This window comes from Phaseolus vulgaris, chromosome 3 (assembly GCF_051622355.1).
Source record: "Phaseolus vulgaris cultivar YP4 chromosome 3, ASM5162235v1, whole genome shotgun sequence".
NCBI lineage: Eukaryota > Viridiplantae > Streptophyta > Magnoliopsida > Fabales > Fabaceae > Phaseolus > Phaseolus vulgaris.
In genome coordinates this window covers 51,384,226-51,400,739 of record NC_143500.1, presented here as the reverse complement: position 1 = coordinate 51,400,739, position 16,514 = coordinate 51,384,226, and the positions used below count along the sequence as shown (strand labels likewise).

General features: G+C 27.1%; 1 pseudogene; it reads right to left on the bottom strand.

The window, feature by feature from the left end:
* Nucleotides 1-9,576: 9,576 nt before the first annotated feature.
* LOC137805698 (cytochrome P450 84A1 pseudogene) lies at nt 9,577-15,733 on the bottom strand (annotated as a pseudogene).
* Nucleotides 15,734-16,514: the final 781 nt, after the last annotated feature.

Sequence of the window (16,514 nt, the reverse complement as noted above, 5' to 3'; positions counted from 1 at the left end):
CTTGATTGAAAGAAAAACAATGGAAGGAGCCATGAATTTTTAATTATTCCATAAAATAGAGAATACATGTGTTATTAATTTCATACCCTTATAAATACAAGAGTATAACGAAGTTAATTCTAATAATTTTGTACATCAATATCGAAGGAAAATAACATTACAATGATGAATAAGGATTTCAACATATCTAAAATGTTCCATTTTATTTTATTATTTTTTATTAATAGAAAAATATTTAAATGATGAGATAACTGATAAAACAAAATGATTAACCACAAAACATGATGAATAAGAAATATAAGGAACCATCAACATCTTAATTAGTGATTTCATTTATAATGACAATATGACTTCTGTTAGGAAGTGTTATTTCACACTATTCATAATGTCAACTCCATCTAATAAAATCTGATAATATTATTTCATTATAAAAATATTATTAAATAAAAATTAATTTTAAAACTAAAAATAATCCATTACTATATTAATTAAATTAGACATTATTATAAAAATTAAAAAATTATTAATATTTAAAATAGTTTTTATTATTAATAAATCATTTTTAAATTAATATATAATTAGTTTTAAAGATTTTAACTATTTTATAATTTAAATTATTAGTAGTTAATATTATTAGACGAAACCTATTTTTTTACCAGTTCGTACAGCAAGTATTACCGAACATAATTACAACTGGTATATATTTGCATGTTTCTTGTGTATGTTTTGATTTTAGTGAGGAGAATTTAAAATGTACTCCGAAAAACAATAGTGTCTCCCAATTATTTGTTCATTTTGTTCACGGGAATCCGTAACACAAAATACTTTTAGATCAAAGTAAATATTTTTTAACCTTTTGTTTCAAACTCAAAAAACGTTATTTGTACTAATTTCACTTTCAGTAGTTAGAAAGAGAATAGTCCTTTAGCAAACCTGCATGTCCATAACGTGTAGAATTAGGATGAACTACGTTTGTTTTGCCCTTTAGCAAAACATAAAAGCTACCTAAACAAATAGGGTAGCTATAGAACCGTCAAAGGAGTTTTTTTATCTTTACTATTTTAATACAACTATTCGTGCTCCAACCATAATTTACTACACACCAGAAATTACTATTGCTATTTAACGTGTTTTTCTTTTTCAGATTCTATAACTATATTATCTGTTCATCATCATAATTACATCTTAATCGAATTAACTATTAACCAAAATTATATATATTAAAAAGTGAATTTAATCTTAATTTATTTTTATATTTAAATATAAAAAACCAAGTTGAAAGGTAAGGATTGTTTTCAATTATATATTATAAATTAACTTTTTTTTTTTTATGAGATGTCCAACATATACTTTTTCGTTGAGGTATAAACATCTTTATGTGAAACTAAATATTTATGGGTTATTTCCACACTAGACACAATAATCTTGATTAAGAGACATTGATATCATATTAAAAAAAAAATTTAAGATCAACTCATTTTTACAAAATCGACTTCAAAATTATTCTTATAAATTGATTTTATTTCTAATTGATGTGAGATCTCCAATAATATATTTTGCTATTATAGGTAACAAAACAATTTTATAATAAATTTTAATTTTTGTTGGATTATCCGATTAATTTGACCTTGTTTGTTTAAGCTAAAAGCATATATATGATTACATTAATATTCAAGAGTGTATTATCTCACTCAATTCACTTGCTCTTTATATTAATAAAAATAATTTATTTTATAACAAATATGAGTATTGAAGAATCTTATTCAAAAAGATATTCATTCTATATTGAGTGATCTCTTTTAAAACTTAAGAATCTATACAACTTGGTGAGAATACCTAACTCATTTAACAACATTCCACCTTTTACTAAAAATATTTGACACCCATCATAAAGTCTAGGAATTTTCTTTCCTAAGCCACATTATGTAATTCAATGAACAGAAAACATGAACAATTCTTGAGTTGCTAACAACTTCATAAACTTGATTGGGGGTACAAAAAGAAAAATAATAAACATACGAGAGATTTATAAAAGTAGCACAAGGAACACGTGAAAGAAATCCATAAACAAAGTAAAATAGTTCTAGCAACAATAGATCAAAAGGCAACCATCGAACTTAAGCTATTAAAAAATATCAAGGATAAACTAAAAGCTTTTACAAATGAACTACATATTTTGGTTAAAAAACTACAAGTACTTATTTGTCAAAAAAAAGTGATGACACCATTCTAGTTGCATAAATATATCAAAAAATATTTTACAAAATAATGTAATACTAGGGACTAACTTAGATCTTATTCAAAAGGATATTGGTATTTAATCTCATTTCCAAATTCAATTTCACAATTAGGTTTCAAGATTTTATGATATTTTTTATTATAATGTCTAGAATTAAAATTATTGTTGGTTTTAAGTGGTGAGATATAAAATGATTATCTATTTAATTTTGAGGTTTAGTTCTTATATTATCATATTTGTATTGAGAGCAATTTGTATAAGGTCATAGCACCTCTAATATTCCTATGTACCTATATATGTATGGTTTGTATTTCATTGATAAAAAAATCAAATTTAAATTTCAGTTATAGAAAATAATATATTTAAAAAATAATTTGGATGCCTATTTTCTATAATAATGCTTTATATAGATGCAAGTTTCAACAAAACTGTATTGAGGTAACAATTGTTTTGACTGAAAACACAATAATAGTGATCCAACAAGGACATGATCTTATTTAGTCAAGGGTGCTTACATTTGAACATGGTCATGCTTTGCTACATAACTTTTAAAAAGGAACTTTATATGAAGTCTTAGAAATTATGAACTATGTATAGATAGTATATATATTTTTTTTTTATCAAAATCTTTATTCATTATTATATAAAATGATGAAATAAAAAATGTTATTTTTTCATCAAAATATTTATGTTAATTAATTTAGAAAAGTTAGTTTTTATCTCTTCCATGACTTTTTTATGAATATTGACATATAAAAACCAACTCCGAAACCTTATTTATTGAAAACTTTAGCTTTTAAACATAAATCGAACATAGAGAAGATGTTTTTCCAGCTTTAAATTCTTAGAAGATTAAAAGTTTCTTCTTCTATATCTCCCAAATCTATAAGATTCATTATTGTCCTAAAGATGAAGTGACATTACACTTAAATGCTTTGGATAGATAAATTCAAACCCATTTTTCTAAGATTTGACATCAAGTGGTTGAATAAAACTAATGTACAATGTCATTAAACTTTTAAAACTTCATAACTCTAACGTTTTAAATGTGAAGATTGTGCCATTAACATGATTCAGTGAAACACTGCCTTCACCATCGAAAATGGGTTTGTAGGAACTTTGCTCACCATAGTTGAAAATCAAACTCAATGATGAACAAAGCGAAGGTGGTTAGCTATAAAGAGTTAAAGACACTCACTCATATTCAAAAGTTGAGGCTAATTGAGATTTCTATAATATAAAAAAAGCATCATGTGATAGAAATGTGGTACCCTAACCAACTTGTTAGTGCAAATATCTTACCAATGGATTAATTATAATTGGTAAATTTATAAGAGAAACGCATACATGTGTGTTGTATTTTATTCATGCTGGGTTGTTGGGTTTTCTTTTAAATTATACATTAAGCAATGAATATAGTTTATTATCATCCTAAGTTTGCTTTATTGCGAACCCATGTCTTTGTCAATTTGTTTTTTTTATTAAAAGAAATCTCTGTGTTAATTTGGTTTCTTAGGAAGATTTTTTTTATTATATAAAGTTTAAATTGCTTGTGCAACTACCATTATATATTTATATGTGCATGTTGTTTATTCTTTATTGTTTCTTAGGAAGGGTGGGAGGGTGAAAAGAGGGTCAAAATATGATTTGCAGCACAAACTATATGAGGTTTTCTGAGTTCTTTATTTTTTAATCCTAAATTTATCTAGCAAGTAAGAAATAAAATAAAATAAATGGGTTGCTTAAGACTTCTTTCAATTTTTCTTTGTATGTATTTCCGTTTAAAAAATTGTTCCTTGATCTTTTAAATCATGATTAAACACTAACTTTGGATTGATCATTTAATAACTATGATTAAACGAAGGATCGCAAACAAATTTAATTTAAATAATATGATTTTAGACAACGGAACAAACTTTTTTTTAAAATAAACCTAAAAGCTTAATTAGAAACAAAAAAAAGGTGCATGAATATTACAATACAATTGTAAAATAACTTTAGACTAAATTAAAGAGAAAGCAAGATTCAGAGACCAAGTAAACAGGACGAAGTCGAAGTAAAATTTTACTTGGGTACGTCACTAAATTAGTTTAAAATGTGTTTTTATTTGATTGAATAAAAATGTTAACCTTTTGTTATGTAAATAAAATAAATAAATATCATGTTAAAAAACATTTTATTCATATTATCGATTATTTTTTTCAACCAAGACATAATTAATTAAGTGGTAATTATGTATATATAGAGGGTAGGAAAATACATGGCTATTGAGAGAAATAAAATATTTTTATGAAAGTATAACTTAATCGAACAGATTCTAACTTTATTATTGAAGTACTTTATAAATATATTCATCTAATTAGAAGAGAATCTAAGTCTATCTAATTGAGAAAAAACCTAAATCAATTCAATCAAGGAAACTTCAAGTCAACCAGCCTAGTAACCAAAAGTCAAATTATCAACAATACAGTGGAAGATGAAAAGGAAGACAAGAAGAAAAATTGTTTTATTTCGTATTAAGTCATGAAAAATATATATATATATATATATATAATAAATGAAATTAATGAAAATAAAATAATCAATATTTAGTATTAAAAGTGGATAAATTTGATAATGCAACTCGTTTAAATCTATAATTTTGTGTAATTAAGTTATCACACTCCTAGTGTTTTTTTATAAGAGTTATTTATAAAAAAATATAAATAAAAACCTAAATTTTAAGTAGGTGTCATAATTTGAGTGATTTGAGATTGAAGAGAATTATTAATAATTGTTCAAATTTAAACAATTGAATTAAAGATTTTTAGAATCTAACCAATCTAATTTAAAAATTGAAAATCAAATTAAAAATTGTAAATTGTGAAAAATTGGACATCATTTCATTGTATTTGATTTTTTTTTTCCTTCAAAATCTTCTATTCGATTCAGTTAGTAGTTTAGGAGTTAAAGACTAAAGCAAATCCAATCACGCAGTACATTATGTTTATTTATTTATATTTTATTTAGTTTATGTTTTAATTAATGTTTTTTTTAATAAATAATACATAGCAAAATTATTTTATAACCATAAATAGTATCAACTCAAGCGGCAAAAGTTTGATTAAATATAGATTCCATGGTTAATTTCAACCAAAACAAATCACATCACACTTTTTTTGGTTTGGATAATTTTTAGTCTAAAAGTAAATTAAACCATACCATAGAACACTCATAAATCTAATTATGTGAGACCTACATCAAAATAATATTTTTATTCACAACAAATCAACATAAAGAAGGTGTTATAATTTGCTTTACTCGAGTATTGACAGTTCAAAATTTTGTATAAGAAAAGAATTAAAGTAGAGATAATTTCTTAGAAAGTAGGTAAAACTTTGATAGATAATCTTAAAAATTAATTTTAATTTTGATTTAAAAATTAATTTATCATCAATTACATTAAGGAGATTCACCATAAGTAACTCACGAGTTTAGTCAATAAAAAACACTATAATGCCATATTCAATATAAAACTTTAAGATATTAAGTTTGTAAATATTACTCAACTTTTCTATTTACATTTCTAACAATTATCATTATAAAGAAACTAATTATATAAAAGTTCAATTTAGCGAACAATTATACATAAACTAGTTTAATGAACAATTATATGAAAACCAATTTAATATATTAAAACCAGTTCATAACCATATGTATAAAAATCTGATTCACTGAAGATATCATATTATATAAAAATCATTTCAATAAGAATATATAATTCAATCACTAAATATATAAATACCAAAAAGTTGCTCGCCACATTTATCTCTAAATAGTAATAAATTATTCTTTACTTCTTTATTTACCTACTTAATCTTCCATATCTTTATCTTTATTTCTAAATCTAGTCAATAATTTTTATAAATAAATCATCAAATAATTAGGCTTTACTTTATACTCTGATATAAATTATTTATTACAAATCTATAAGTGATAATCACTAACTATTCATACGGATGATTTATTTGATAGAAAATATTAAATTTAATTTTTGACAAATATAAAAATTCAAACTATCTATAAACACAATAAAAATTACAAATTATTTATAAACATAGTATCACAAATGAGATTTATATTGTGCATGACCGACTAGGAATCGACATGCGTGTCTGAATATTTCAAAAATACTATATTTCATATGATGGACTAGAAACCGGTACAAGTGGCTAAACCTTCTAAAAGTCTAACATATCTTGAAATTTCAAGATTAACCACCATTTAAGATAATTAATTAAGCATAACTCATGTGTACGAAATCTTCCATAATGATAAGATTAACTCACCTGGACCTCTTTAATCCTATAAATACACAATCAGGAACAAGATAAGAGGTATGTTTTCCATGATAATTATTACCTTCAACCACCGAATACCGATCACTAACTTGAACATTGGATGATCTTTTGCATGTATCATTCATTTTACTGAGAAAAGACTCGATATCAAGCGAGTAAGATAAGAATTCTAAAAATTCGAATGACGAGGAAAAGACATTCTAATTTATTTAATAAGATGACTAATTTATAACATGATATAAGGGAAAAAGTCTAGCATGTGATGGAGGACTTTCATCAATTTCATTATACACTACAAGAAAATCATGAAATAGAAACCAATTTTTAGAAACCAAAATAATTAGTTACAATAATAACTAAATTAGAGACCACTTTAGAAACTAAAAAAAAAATTGGTGTCTAAATTAGTTTCTATTATTTTGTATTATTGTTAAATAGTTTCTAAATTGGTATCTAATTAGCAACCAAGGTTTTAGAAACTAAATTTAGAAACTAAATAATTGGTATCTTGCTAATTAGATATCAATTTAGAAACTATTTAACAATAATAGAAAATAATAGAAACTAATTTAAAAACCAATTTTTTTTTTAGTTTTTAAAATGGTCTCTATTTTAGTTTCTATTGTAACTAATTATTTTGGTTTCTAAAAATTGGTTTCTATTTCATGATTTTCTTGTAGTGATATATTCAAAATTATATAAAATGTATTTTAATATTTAATTTAAAGTTTGAAATTTTCTATCTTTCTAAATATACTGTTTTTATTAAGAAATAAATAGGCTATTTTAATATTATGTGCAAGTTTGTATTACAAATTTTAGTTATTAAAAGAGTGAAAAATACTAAAAAATAATGAGACGGATGGAGACATGGTAACGGTTTTATGATTGCCTTTAATATTAGATCATAAACTTAGTGGCTAAGGTTCAAAGTTTGGAAGGCTCAAGCATTTTTAATACATTAGAGTTAAAATTACTATTGATTTAAATAATTGAATAATATGTTGTCTTATTATAATTTTTTTTCAAAAATAATATATTATATTAAAAGGTTATATGTTTAATGCACGTATTACTCACATAATATTACTGATAATACTTATAATTGTTATTTAATCTTAAAATTAAAATTTCTTAAATTTATTTAAGATCAAATATATTGAAAATAAATGAAATAAATTACTCAAATACAGTACCCTTTGTTGAAAGTGAAATGTTAAAATTACTACATAATTAAAACTTTGTGAAAAATCTTACAACTAAAAATATTAAAAGAATTAAATGAGAATTAATTAAGGTAGAGCCACCTATTCTAGGTAGGCTTTTGAAACTATATATGAAAATACACATATTTATAGAAAAACACAATATAAATTTTTCAAAAAAAAAATTATAATTTTTATTTAAGGTATGCCTCTTTCTGTATTTTATTATTTATTTTTATCCAAGCTTATCACGTCACCCCGTTCAATTTGTCATTCGGAATAGATATTTATAAAAAGTATACTTTGCCGAACAAAAAATAATTTATGAAAAGTATACATCATTTCCCACATATGTTGAAAGACATTTTCTCTATCCTAGTTTTCTTTTAAAAAAAATATTATTATGATGTCTTTTTTTGCTTTTTAAATTAAACAATATATTATTATTATTATTATAATTTAATTCAAATGCACTAACATAGTTCTATTTTTTAATCCACTTATTCAATCAATAATTGATACTATATATATATGTGTGTTCAAATTCTTAATTTTTATCATAAATAATTTAAAATTAGGGTGTTCGTGATATGGGTTGGTTTAATTTATTATTAAAAATATATCCAAATAAAAACATAAAAGTCATGTATAGTTAAGTTTGAATAGAAAAAAAATCTGAATCAACTTGTTTTTGTTTCTGATTAATTTTACAGTTTTATTGTTTAATTTGATGTTATATCATATTATATAAATACTGTATAACTTATAGAATCTACTTCTTATACGTCTAATAAATCTCTGCATTTACCTATATAGCAAGCAATCAACATCAAATCTTAATGTATTTGAAAGAAATAATAGAAGTCAATATAATGTTGATGCATATTGTTGATTTACTTTGACAATATATATAAATAAAATTACAAAACTATCAGAACCTATAAAATAGGAGTAATAACTCAACTCTCACCTACAATACTAATACCGGATTACACTTTCAAAACCACTAAACCATTAATACAATATTAACACTAAACTAAGACAACAATTTAAGACTAATTCAAACTTTAATTTAGTAAATAAAATCTGAATTAATATCAACATAATCCATTAATTCTGATTTTGAACCACCTTCATGTTTGAATTTGAATTTATCATGTTCTTTCCAACTTGGTCTATAAGAAAATGATATCGAATATCAATGTGTTTAATTCTTTGATGAAAAACAAGATTTTTTTGCAAGATTAATTGCAGAAACATGATCAACATAAATCTTGATTGAAACATCTAGATTAAAGCCAATTTGAATCAAATAACTATTAACATTATTAATCAAATAACTTTTAGACTTCTTAGAATAATATATATTTTTATATTTCACAAGAGAATACCCAAATATTTTTTTATATTTATATATTTCACAAATAAATTTCTTTTACTAGCTGGTCATTTACCACTTATATAATTATTTTCTTCTAACTAGGATATAGCAAATCACGTTAATAATAAGAAAATGTTGGCTTTTAAATGAAAATACTCATAACATGATAGTATATATTATCAATCCATATTAAATAATAACCACTAGATATATATAAGGTTTTGGATTAATAGTAATGCGTTAATCTTTTACATAATTTCACACTCATACAGAAAGAAGTTGAATAATTCAGTTCATAGAAAATATTTAAGGTGGATTCAAAATTATAAAAGAAAGGTGGAAGAGATATAATGATTTTTGTGAAATGAATTGAATAGTAAATTTTATTTATTTATAAACTAATTTATATTTTTATTTATTTAAATTTCTTATGACCGTTATTCGTACACTTGAGGTACTTTTTTTCTTCTTTGCATAAGCAAACGTTAGAGAGGACATGCATGACACACGTTTCGATGGAATCGCCACGAGTCGACTCGCCCGGGCGCGGTGAGTCCGAACACGTCACTCGTGTCCAACTCGCTGGTTTCAACCCATCGGGTAACTCCCACGTGAAGCAGTGAAGCAAGTGCGCCACGACCACTTCCAGCGCATAAAGACCCAGTTGCATTCCGGGGCAGGATCTGCGACCCGACCCGAACGGAATGAACTCGTAGTTGCTCCCTTTGAAATCAGGCACGCTCGGGTTCAGAAACCGCGACGGCTTGAACGCTTCCGGCTCCTCCCACGAGTCCCCGTCCCTTCCTATGGCCCACGCGTTTATCATCAGCCGCGACCCCTTCGGCACGTGGTACCCACACACCACCGCGTCCTCCGCCGCCGCGTGGGGGAGAAGTGGAATCGGCGGGTGCATCCGCAGCGTCTCCTTCACCGCACATTTCAGAAAGGCGAGCTTTTCAAGGTCCGATTCCTCCACGCGCCGGTCCAGACCTGCCACGTCAGCGAGTTCTTGCTGCACGCGTTGCAGGTCTTCTGGGCTTCTCATTAGCTCCACCATCGTCCATTCAATTGCTAATGCCACCGTTTCGGTCCCTCCGAACATCACGTCCTGCATTTTTATTTATTTTTTCTCACTAATTAATTAATAAATAAATAAATAAATATTAGAAATGTTACAATCCATATATAATATAAAAAGATAAGGTATATAATCCCAACAATCAATTGAGTTATATAGTATTCCGGTATCGATCCAAAGTATTATGATTAGGAATTAAGTAGTATCAAATTAATTTTAACATATACACTTTGATTTAAGTCCAAAAGTAAAAAGTCCATCAATATATTATGTATTATAAATAGGTATAATAAGCAAAACAAGTATACATTATTATTATAATAATAATTACACTTAAATATTGAACATTTCTACCAAAATAAATATATATTATTGTTATAGTAATTATTGTACCCAAATACCAAATATTTATTTGAATGACAAAATACTTTTTGTAGTTACACTGACCAAAATGATCAAATATAGAAATTAATTCTTCAATGATAATATTTATTCTCTCATCTCCACGTTAAAAACCACATAAAAAAACAAAAAGATGTAGCCAAATACAACAGAGTAAAAATTGCTTGAAACAGGTTTATCCCAAAACTCTGTCTTTTGCAATGTTTCTACACATGACGTCCTGCACAACGTGCTGCATGTTGTGCAATTGTTATCACTTATTTGTTTTTCCCTTTTATGGTCGAAAAAGTGAAAGTGAAATAGTAACGAACTTCTATGCTTTCACCTTATTCTTTGGAAAATTATGCATGCACTCTCTCATGCAATACACACTACGTGATATCATTTGTTCGTAATGTCCAAGTCCTCACTTACATTACAATTACCATTTTTAGCATTAACTTTTTTTGTTTAGTTTTAATGAATAAGAAAATATGTAAAAAGAAAGAATAATTGTTGTTTTAAATTACGCAAACCAAACCTTTTCGACTGTTTAATCTAGTGTGACACCCTAAAATAACATTAAAAATAATTATTTTAATTTATTTGATTTTTTAGAAAACAATATATATACTGAGATAAATATTCTAAACATAGAGCCAAATGTAATAATTACATGTTATGCGATTGAATTCATTCAATTTTTTATTATATATAGAAAGTTTAAATTAGGAACAGTAAACACTTGATAGTCCTTAATTCTCAGTAAAGTACAATATGTACACAAATCTTATTAAATATTAATTTTTACCATAAAAAAACTGTGTGGGTACAAGGTAGCCTTTGCAAAAAAAATATAAAGTTTTCAAAATTTCAACCATAAATTTTGCATATTTAGTTTATCATTTAAAAAACTATATTTGCAGAAAACATTTTTTTGAGAATTTTTTAACTTAATTTTTCGCTAAATTGTTTTTTACAAAAGAAAATATTTAACTTTTTTACCATCGCTTGTATGCCATAGTTAAATATGATAAATAATTAGAAGTAATAAGATTTAAAAATTATTTTTAAAAAAAGAGTTTTAAAAACTTAATTTAATGGATGAATCCCTCGATGTAAATCTGAAGAGAAGTATTTGATTGGAATAATTATATAGAAATATAAGAGAAGAGAAGAGAAGAGAAGAGTTAAAAGGGCATAGAAGTAGGATACCATGATTATGGCTTTGATGTTGTGTTTGGTGAGTGTGATGGAGTTGTGGAGGTCGTTTGATTCTTCATTCAATTTGGGATTTTCACTGTAAAAGTTCAGCAACTCATCAACCATGTCACTTTCATCGTCACAACTCTTCCCACTCCTCTTCTTCTCCACATGCTCCTCAATGATCTTATCAATGAAGCTATCCAAGGCGGCGCGTGCCTGCACCAGTCTCAAGTTGAGGCCCTGAGGATCAATCCACCCGAGACAAGGCACAAAGTCCGCAATGTTCAAGGCTCCAAACAACACTGAAAACTCCAGAATAATTGAAATGAACTTCTCCTGTTCCTGTTGGGAACTGGACCCGAACGCGGCACGGTAGATGATGTTTTTCGTGAGGTTAAACACCAGTTCCCCCACGTTAACGGGGCTGCCCACGTTCGCCGCAACGGTGCGGACGACGGTGTCGACTTCGTCTCTGACGGAGTTCCAGGACTCGGGGCGCTTGCGGCTGAAGAGTTTGATGACGCAGATTTTGCGCATCTGGCGCCAGAAGGGTCCGTAGTTTGCGAAAGCCATGTCGGCGCGGTCGTAGGTTAGGTACCTGATGGCTGCGGTGGCAGGGCGGTTGGAAAATATTTTGTCTTGGGCTTGGAGCACTTCACGCGCCGCTTCGGCATTTGAAATGACCACCGTGTGGAGGAAGCCGATGCGGAGGTGCAAAACGGCGCCGTATTGCTTGGCGATTTTGGCCAAGCCTCTGTGTGTGAACTGATCCATGATGTTGATGTTGCCTATGATGGGAAGGCCTTTTGGCCCCGGTGGATACGGCGCCGTTTTTCTGCGAATTGGAGACAGTAAAACCCACAGCACCAACGTGAACGGGATTATTAACAATGGTAGGAGTAAATCCATGGTGTGGATTTTGGTTACGAAATCTTATGCCGTTATTTAGTATTTTGCAGTGTTAACAAAACTTTTATTCTGATTCCTATATGATATTCTGCTGTTTTGATTATGATCGGAATGAAAGGAAAGGAGTAGTTTGAAAAGTTTGTACAGATTGTAATCCCGTGAGTTGCTACGGTAGGGCAGACGGTTCCTTTTATGGGCTCACTTACCGGTCGTTTTATTAAGAAAAAGCTGCAATTCGTTGATTTCTTTTATAAAATCGATAGTTTTAAATTTCTTAACAGATTTTTTAATTTAGATAATGTAAAAATAATTTTGTTAAAACTATTTTTCTTTTAGTGTATTGGTTTATATTATTTTTGTTGAATAATTTGATAACACGAAGAAGTTGGGTTTTTTAAAATATATATTATTATTTGTGTAATTATGTTGTCTTTCTTATTTTTTGAATAAAAAATTTGTATGATTAAGTTAAACGAAACAAGAATAATTAAATGATAAAAATAATGAATATTCATACAAATAGTGAAAGTGGATTGTATGATGATGAATGTGTCATGGTAGAAGTAACAAATATGTTGGACGTTATAGAAAATATGTTTTTGTGAGATGTAAAAGTATCAAAATTGGAAGATCAAAGACTAGACGTATCGAAATAGATGATCCAGATCGAAACAAACTAAAAAAGTGTTTTTATTGTAAAAATGAAGAACACAATAAGAACAATTGTTCGTATCGACAATAGCGTGTCATCACTTGTAAATAAACTTTTTTATTATAAAAAAATACCTCACATTTTCTTGAATTTTCATTTATTATGCTTATATGTCATTCAACTAACATGTGCAAATTTACATAATACTGTAATTTGCAAATAATTACAATTAACACATTATAACAAATATAAATTTTACCACTCTTTAAAATAATATACAGAAAAAAATATATTTTTAAAATTTGTAAATATACCACAAAGTAAAAAAAATTAAGACCTTTCACGCATTAAACCTATTTTTTTCACAACCAAACTAAAGTTGTGCTTGACTGACACAATTTCAGTGGAGAAAAATACAACTGAAGTTGTGCACGGGTAACACAACTTCAGTTGTATTATTTTACACTGACTAGTACAAAATATGAATATGACGACCCCAAACAAAGATAGTTGCCCTAAAGGGGATTGGAGTCGACCAAATTCCAAAAATCTACCCTTTACTATTATTTTTTTATTTTTAAGGTTTATTTAGGTATTTGTTAGGTATTTTAAGGTTTTAGTTCCTATGTTTTCACTTGTCAGAAAAATTTGAAATTTTGCATGATGTTCCCTAGTATAAATTTAGAGATTTATCAAACCATTATGATTATATTACATTCACAAATTTATTACTCATACATATTCTAACATGAAATCTTATTATTTTAGTGCTTATTTTGGATATAACATGTTGAGTGGGAGGGGAAGTGCAAATGAAAAAAAAACCTCACTTGGATGCACCTTAAAATATTTAAAATATATTTGTTCACTCACTTTAAAGCAATATGAAAATTATGAGTATGGTTACTATGTTATGCACTGGATATCGACTATTGTGCAAGCTGAAATTGATAGAGGTTTCAAGTAATACCTCAATACAAAAACATTTTAAAATTTGGGGTTTATGATTCATATTTTGTACAACATTTTGTAGAATGTTATATGTACAAATTTATTGTATGTAGACTTTTATATTTAAATTATGATATTACATGCATTATTGTTATAAAAATTTGATATTTTATGCAAGATTAGAGTATATGCATAATAATAAAATATTTTATTTTAAAAAAATATACTTATAACGAAGATTCCATCTGGAACCCTAAACCATTTGTAACCGTCTTTAAAAATATGTTTTTTTTTTAATTTTTTGTTTTCAACCAACAATCATTTATAATGACAGTTCTAGAACTGTCATTATAAATCATTTGTTTATATTGACATCCAGAGTAACAATGGTTATCAAACCGTTTTAATATAACATTTTTAATCTTCATTAAAACACTATTATGCAGAATATTATGTCATCTAATAAGATTGACCAAATAGTGGTGGAGTAATCGCCTTGAGGAAGATGATGGTGCACATGATGGCTTTTTCTCGTGGTGAAGAAGCACTTATGAAGAACGTGTCTTCGGCAACAAAGAAAGCATAGAGACTCAACGTTCCGAAAGAAACAGAAAAGGAGAAAACAGAGGTGCATGATGAACCCTAAACTAAAAGGAATAACAAAAATAACAACAATGAACAATAATACCGAGAAAAGAGAATTTATTATTCAATGTGTTTAGTAATTACAAGGGTGCATTATATAAAAAGGCAAAACAGTAAACAAAAGGTCCAAATATAAGGGCAAAGGAGTTACAAATAGAAAAATTCCAAAATAAATTAACAAAAAAACAAACTAACAAACTTTATCATCATCCATACCCAACTTAATTAATTAACATATTAAACAAAATTGTGCAAATACCACTACATAATTTCAACACGAAACTGAGTACCATTCTCACGACTTTGTTTTTATCGGTATTAATAGTTTCAAATAACACCATTTTCATATCTGGGCTAACCAAGTCAAAGTGGTAACTCTATGGATTTAATTAATTGAATTGAATTTAATTTAATTTTAAACAATATACTTATTACACCACATTTCCATCTTCTCCTTTATCTCTTTTTAAGCTGTCTCGGTATGTTTTAATTTGATTAGTTTATTTTGAGTGACAAACACAGTTACCAAATGGACAAAGAAAAAGAATAAAAATAAAAAAAGGAGGTGAAGAACAAGGACTGAAAGGATTGAATACCGAGCTCTTTATGGAGTTGAAAAATTCTCGTACAAATATAATAATGCCTAAAAAATGACAGTTGAGGAATCGTCTCTCTAAATTTAAATATAACAAGAAAGATGGCATACTGGTAATTACAAATGGAAGCTTCAACATTGATTCATTAGTTTTAAGGTCTTTCATTGATATTTCTTACGTTAAAAGTTTCCATCCAATATCAAATTTGTTCAACCAATTAATAAGCAAAAGACAATTTTGAAAATCGAAACATAGTTAACTTCATGTTTATCCTTTTATGGGTGACAGTTTGGAATTTGTTACTCTTTAATTAATGTGGATGCTTTTGTTATAATTTTTTTTCTTAATAATTTAAAATATTTTTTTATCAGCAATAAAAATTAATAAATATATATTACTTCAAAGTGATCCAATCCTTTTACGATACAAAAGTGCTCCCAGTTTTGTTATCTAGTTGAATTGCCACCCCATAATCTAAAACATAATCTTATTACACAACCTCCTTTTCTTTATCTATATTTTTTATAAGAGAAAAGAGAGAAAGTAAATTACTATTTAATCCATTTTGAAAATAAGAAAAAGAAAAGTATAAAAATATGTCTGATAGAACAATTATATTCCAAAGATATTTTTCACCTGATTCATAAATCTAGTGTAAATAAATATACAACGAAAGTTTCCATGGTTAAAAAATATTACCAGGGGAGGTTTTAATAGTAATTTTTGGCTGTGCCAATATTAATGGTCTATTTTGAAATCTTTGTTTGTTGGGCTACAACTTGCATGGGCTAATCAGAATCAAGAGTCACTCCTTGGACCTTCTCTCTCTCTATATATATACACACTCACATCGTAGCCCCACTGAATGATTATAGTTGGAATCTGGTGGTTTACATATAAAAAAACCATGTTATTTATTGGGATGCATGTG